The sequence below is a fragment of the Psammomys obesus genome, unplaced genomic scaffold (assembly GCF_907164565.1).
Source record: "Psammomys obesus unplaced genomic scaffold, mPsaObe1.curated_primary_1811, whole genome shotgun sequence".
Classification (NCBI taxonomy): Eukaryota; Metazoa; Chordata; class Mammalia; order Rodentia; family Muridae; genus Psammomys; species Psammomys obesus.
This window is the reverse complement of record NW_026592510.1, coordinates 24,308,889-24,316,003: the sequence shown is the minus strand read 5'-3', so window position 1 is coordinate 24,316,003 and position 7,115 is coordinate 24,308,889.

Genomic DNA, 7,115 nt, shown 5'->3' with positions numbered 1-7,115 from the left:
ACCATTTCTTCCATGTGTTTGAATTTGGATTCCTGTCTCTCTACGATGGACTCTATTTCTTTGTTCATTTCCTTTTTGTATGCCACTAATTTTTTCTCTACTTGTGCCTCTATTTGTTTGGCTATGTTTGCCTGTGTTTCTTTAAGGGTTTTGTCTATTTCTTCTTTCTTTATCTCCAATTGACTGGCCAACTCTTTGAAAGATTTGTTCATTTCCTCCTTATGAGCCTCAAATAATTGAGCAAGCATGGCTTTAAGGTCATTTTCCTGTGCTTCTGATGAATTGGAGTATCCATCGATTCTGGGGTTTGCTGGTGAAGTCATGATGTCCTGATTTATGTTGGAAGTGTTCTTTCGCCTACCCCTGGCCATTGGCTTATCTGAGACCTTCCCTGTTTGTTTTTGGATTCTGCCGAACAGACTGGTACTGTCTCTCTCTCGAGTCTGGAGAATTCTTCAGGAAGTTGAGAGAGGTCCCGTGTCCTTAGCGTGTGCTGAGGACTAGCTGTACCTGTGGGAGGAAAGTACGCAGGCGCAAACAGAGGCAAATGCAAGCGTGCGTGCGTGTGTATATGTGTGTGTGTGTGTGTGTAAGTAGGCGTGGGCGTGTGTCTCAAGGGACAGAGTGATGGCTAATGTTGAACCCTTGAGTGTGTGGGAGGGGCTCTGCAATGTATATGTCGCAGGCGCTAGTGATGATCGCAGCGCGATTTCTGGCATTAACTGCCTTAACTCCTCAATTAGACCCACAGAGCAGGAACTTCAATGTTCCAAGTGCCCCTCTATTTCCCAAAGTGGGTATATGGGTGGGAGGGGGTTCGATGCCTGGCTTCTGTTTTAGCAGGACCCAGGATCAGTGGAGCTGCAGATTCTCAAGGGTTCACTCACTTACAGGCAGGTCACTTGGCAGAGAACGGGGTATCTGGGCTCTCTGCTCTCTGGTTTGGCCCTGCTTCTTTGATGTGCTCCGCCAGTTCCGTGCTGCTGTCACTGCCAGGTTATGAAGTCTTGCTGCAGCTGGAGATTTCAGGGTGGTCACGTCAGTAGGAATCGGGGTAAGCAGCCTTTCTGTTCTCTGGTTTGGCCCTGGTTAGTCTTAAACTGGAGGGCTGATGTGCCCCGCCAGCTCAGTGCTGCTCCGCCGCCAGGTTAGAAAGTCCCGCTGTAACTGGAGACTGGGTTGCTAGTCCAGATGCTTTCTGGGAAGTCCTGGGGTCTCTTCACTGTGCTCTCCAAGCTTCGGAGGCCCAGCGCCTGGTGTGTCTAGCTTGTATGGCGTTTCTGTCTGGTTTTGGTGAGTATATAGCGTATTCTCTGTCACTGTGGGATTGGGCGGGCCGTACCGTCAGTGATGGTGCTCCTGCGGACCTAGTATGGCATCTAGCAGACTCGGGCCCTGGGAGGATGGTGCAGCCGCCGCACGCGAATCTGGGGCTCCAAGACACAGTACTGCTGGCCTTTGCCGATAAAGGGCTTGGGGCTCCGCCTCAGTGGCTGCAGGCCCCAGGCAGTTAGGTCTGCGCTGAGAAAGGCGAGTCTGTTGTACGGAGGAGGAGGGAGGTCTGGGGGAGGGGAGTGCCGAGAGATCAAAGGATCGTTTCTCACCTTCCCCAAACAAGTCCCTGGGTGACCCGCGACCAAGGTTTTCACCTCCTGCGATGTTCCCTGTTGTTTAGAAAGTCTCTCTGTTGTTTCCCTGGCTTCAGAAGTTCTTCCACTCATCAACTCAGAACTTTATCTCTTCCACAGCTGGGAAACTGTGTGTGCTAGTCGCCATCTTGGCTCTGCCCCCCCTACTTTTTCGGAAGTCTATTTTTTTAAATATTAGAATGGCTATTCCAGCTTGCTTCTTGGGTCTGTTTGCTTGAAAAACCCATTTCTAGCCCTTTACTCTACTGTAGCCAGATTTTTGGCTACTTCGTTGTGTTCTTTTTCCTACCTCCCTACACCACGCCTATCCCTTCCAAACCCCCAACACTTGTAGAAGAGAAAGTAGATTAGAGGGGAAAGGGGGTGTCAATATCATTAGACTACTTTCTTCTGATTATGGTGTTACACTTCTTTTTAAACTCTATTTTGTTTGGGGTAGTTAAGCCTCTACCTCCCACTTATGTAAGAGAGAGATGGTTAGTGGGGAGAAGGGCCACAGACTCCTTTACTTCTGGCTATTTAAGGTCAAGGTGTTCTTTTGGGACTATACCAGTCTCCATCTACAGCAAGCACAGCAAGCGGTGTGTCACTCCAAGTCACTGCATTGAAACGTTTCTCTCTGTCTCCTCTAAGCCACCACACTGTCTGTGTCTGGTCTCTCCAAATCACCACACCGTCTCTTTCTGGGCTCTTATATTTATATCCCTAAATCCTAGACCATGCCTCTCTTTGTGTTGCAGGAGTCATTACTAGTTGGCAAAGACCGTTCCCCACAGGAGGCAATTATCAGCTGTGGACAAACTAAAGCCCAAACTAAAATTCCACACTTGGGATTCAAATGAAAGCATATCTGCACAACATAACTGAGTTTTTAAAGAAACCAAAACCTCCATTACATTACTAACTTCTAGTTCCTTGGGGCAGGATTGATCAGGATATCACCAATCAGCAATTCAGCAAACAGCAACAGCAGCAGGAGCAACCAGCAATCACCACCAGCAGCAGCATCAGGAGGAGCAGCTTCAGCCCCTCTCCAGGCTCTAGTATTTACACCCTTCTCTAGAGTCCCCAGAATTCCATATGTAAACTATCTTCAGCTGCCAAAATCAAGCCCCTGCTAGAGCACAATGCAAACCATAGCTGCTGTTCACAATCTGAAGAAGCCCCAAATCTCACACCTAGGATTAAAACAAAAACAAACTTACAACATTTCTATGTTTGTAAAGGAACCAAAAATTCTCACTACAGCCTATCTTTGATTTTGAGGAGTGTTTATTGTGTGCAGCAGAATGATGGATCCTGTTTTCACATTTATTCTGATTATGTCTTTTTTTTTTTGGGGGGGTGAGATTGAGTCCATTGATGTTGAGAGATATTAGAGACCAATGATTGTTAATTCATGTTATTTTGATGTTGGTGTTGGTAGTGTGTGTGTATGTGTGCGTGTGTGTGTTTCCATTCCTTTGGTTTGGTGGTGTGAAATTATTTCCTGTGTTTTCTTGGGTGCAGTTAACCTCCTACGGTTGGAGTTTTCCTCCTAGTATCTTCTTCAGTAGGGCTGGATTTAAATGTGATTTTGTCATAGAATATCTTGTTTTCTATGGTGACTGAAAGTTTTGCTGGGTGTGGTAGTCTGGACAGCATCTGTGGTCTCTTAGAGTCTGCAAGACGTCTGCCCTCGCCCTTCTGGCTTTTAGCGTCTCTGTTGAGAAGTTTGGTGTGATTCTAATTCATCTCCCTTTACATGCTACTTGCTATTTTCCCCTTGCAGCTTTTAGTATCCTTTCTTTGTTCTGTAGATTTAGTGTTTTGATTGTTATGTTGCAGGAGAAGTATCTTTTTTGGTTTGATCTATTTGTTGTTTTGTAAGCTTCTTGTACATTTACAGGCACCTCTTTCTTTAGATTAGGGAAAGTTTCTTCTATGATTTTGTTGAAAATATTTTCTGGGCCTTTTAGCTCGGAATCTTCTCCTTCTTCTATTCCTATTATTTTTAGGTTGGATCTTTTCATAATTTCTCAAATTTCCTGATTGTTTTGTGTCCAGAACTTTTTCAATTTAACATTTTCTTTGAGTGATGTATCAATTTCTTATGTTGTATCTTTCACGCCTGAGATTCTCTCTTCCATCTCTTGTATTCTGTTGGTGATGATTGCTTCTCTAATTCCTGTTCTCTTACTTAGGTTTTCTATCTCCTGGATTCCCCAAGTTTGTAAAGAAGTAATAAAACTGCTTCCATAGAAGAAAAAAAAAAAAAAAAAAAAAAAAAAAAAAAAAAAAAAAAAAAAAAAACTGCTCAGGTATTGAGCAATTTTATCCATTCCCTTCACCTGTTTGATTTTTTTAATTTTTAATTTTAATTAAAATTTTTAAATTTAAACAATTCATTCATTTCCCCCTTAAATGCTGCTATAATCTCCATAAGATTGGATTTAAGGTCATTTTTCTGTGCTTCAGTTGTGTTAGGATATCCAGGGCTTGCTGTGGTAGGATAGTTGGGCTCTGGTGGTGTCATAGTGTCCTGAATTTTGTTGATTTCTCTCATACTGTGGCCTTTAGACATCTGGTTGTTCCTTATTCTAGCAGGCCTCTGGCAATGCAGGCATTCTTGTGGGCCAGAAAATGGAGTGCATGGAACAAGGTGCAATGTATTGCTGTTAGGTGTACTTTAGGGAAACTTGGTAGGCAGGGGATGGGGGGGACAGAGTCTTTCCTAGTTGTCCTTGGTGCTGGTAGGCCTCTGGGAATTCAGGCAGAGTTGTGGGCCAGAAAATGGAGTGCAAGGGACAGGGCTTGGTTTGCTGTTGCTGAGTGTTCCCTAAGGGCATTTGGCGGATGAAGGGCTGGTTGTTCCTGGTTCTGGCGTGCCTCAGAAAATGCAGGCAGAGCTTTGGACCAGACAGTGAAGCTCAGGGGACAGCGAGGGTAATATCTTAATGCACATATAAACACATGTACACTGCATAATATTATCATAATGAAGGTTGTTAATGTACCATCACCTTACATTGTTACTGCTTTTTCTTTTTTCTTCTTGTGGTGAGAAACTCTAAGATCTACTCTCTTGGAGAGATTGCTTAGTGGTTAAGAGTTTTTCCAGGAGCTAAGCAAACAATCTGTTGAGTGAAGAAACCCACAGAGTTGAGGCGAATCTTAGCCAGCTACACATTGGACAGAGGATTAATATTCAGAACATGACGAGCTCAAAAACAGATAACCAAGGAAACAAATGATCCAATTAAAAATGGGCAAGAGAGCTAAACAGAGAGTTATCAGTAGAAGAAATAAAAGTAGCTAAGAAATAACTAAAAGAAATGTTCATCATTCTTAGCAATTAGAGAAATGAAAATTAAAACAACCTTGAGATTTCATCTTACTCCAATCAGAATGACAAGTAGCAAAACAAAGCAAAACTAAAACAATTGACAACAAATGCTGGTGAGGGTGTTTGCAAGCATTCTGGAAATCAGTATGGACAATCCTCAAAGAACTAAATATCAATCTACCCTATAATCCAGCTATTCCACTCCTTTGCATATGCTCCAAGGAGTTGACATTCTACTTCACAGATACTTCTCAGCCACGTTCATTGCCACCCTATTGACAATAACCAAGAAATGGAAACAACCTAAATATCCTTGAATAGAAAAATAGATAATGAAAATATGGTACATATACAATAGAATGCTATTCAGCTTTAAAGAAATTGAAATCGTGAAATTTGTGGGAAAAAGGATGGGCATAGAGAAGATTATATTGAGAGAAGGAACCCAGATACAGAAAAATTATTGCTGCATGTTCTCTCTCATCTGTGGTTCCTAGAATCAAATCTTCAGATGTGAGTATACAACATGGAGTGAAGCCTGCAGAAACCAGGAAAGTATAAAGGGACCATGATAGGGAGCCTTGACAGGGAAATAATAGGATATAGATAATATGAAGCAAAAAATGGAAGGGAACTACAAGTGGAAAGGGGGTGTGGTTAGTACAGAAGGAGAAGGTTCTTCTTATAAGAAGGAATCTTACTATTCTTATTTATTTAAAATTATATATAATATATGTAAGTGTACACACCTTTCTATCTACCTTAAAAGAAGTTATGCCATTATGGATGATGAAGCTGACGATAAGAACCACAGACTAACAAAGAATTCAGGACCAGGCATGAGAATGCTCGGTTGGTCAGAGAAATCCAGGTGACTCCCAAAACAACCTAGACTGTAGCTGCTGCCACCGTTGCTTGCATCACAGAGGCTGGAGACCTTTTTGCTGGAGACCACACACACTTAGCACATAAGTCTTTTCTGAAAGCTTCCGTCTGTGATCTAGCTTACATGGTGCCAGGAAATACCATGCAAGCTGCCAAAGTAGGGAAGCAATTAATATCCATTGTCAGCTGTATTACCTATGAATCACAACAATGACCAGCATGGAAAGAGATTTCTAAAGATGCATTAGGGATACTTGTATCATATTTTCCATGAAGAACCATCTAATTGAATTTAAGATTCACTCAACAGGAGAGAAATCATGTCTGGTACCAGAAACTTAGCCAACTACCCAGGGCTAGTGAGGTCAGGACCTTAGACTAAAAGTACTGCCTCACTTTGCTACACTAGCATAATTCCTCACTACCTTCAAAATCTTATCCAGATGAGTATAGCTATCAGCTCTCATCAAAAAGCTTCTTTTTACAGCGAATAGAGACCATCACTTAAAACCACAAATGAACACCCTGGATCATAGGAATCCCACATCCAGTGTGTACATCTACATCACAGCTCCTGCATCTATAGCTCAGGGAACATCACAGAAGAAGAGGTAGAAAGACTTTAAGAGCCAGAATACCAGGATGTCTGCTTCAAACAGTCTGCTTGAAATAGAAGTGGCTCCACGAATAAGATATGAAAAATGGCAGAATAAGTAGACATGCTAATGTGGAAGATGGAAAAAATCTCATGGGGTCCCACTCCTAGACAAACAACTACTGACAACTAAGGAGTGCTAAGGTTAGCTTCTCGCAGGGATGAGTCCCCTAATTGGCTGTCCAATACAAAGGGTTTATCCCTGAAACCACATGCACACAACAAATATAGACTCAGTAGGGTATATTACTATATTTTTCATACATGTGCATATATGCGTATATATGTAACAATAGTAATCAGGAAGAAAGAAGCTATCAATTTGGGAGGGAGGAAAAATGGAAAGTGTTCAAGGGAGGCAACTTGGGAGGTGCTAGAAGGAGGAAATATAAATGATGATGAAAAGAAAATAAAAGAGTGTGTACTACTTTTTCAGGGGGCTGGAGTTCAGTTCCCAGCACTGATATCTGGTGGCTCTGGTGACTTTTTATAAGGGTCATCTCACACTTCTGGCCTCTGAAGGCACACCACAACCACCACCACCACCACCACCAACACACACACACACACACACACACACACACACACACACACACACACA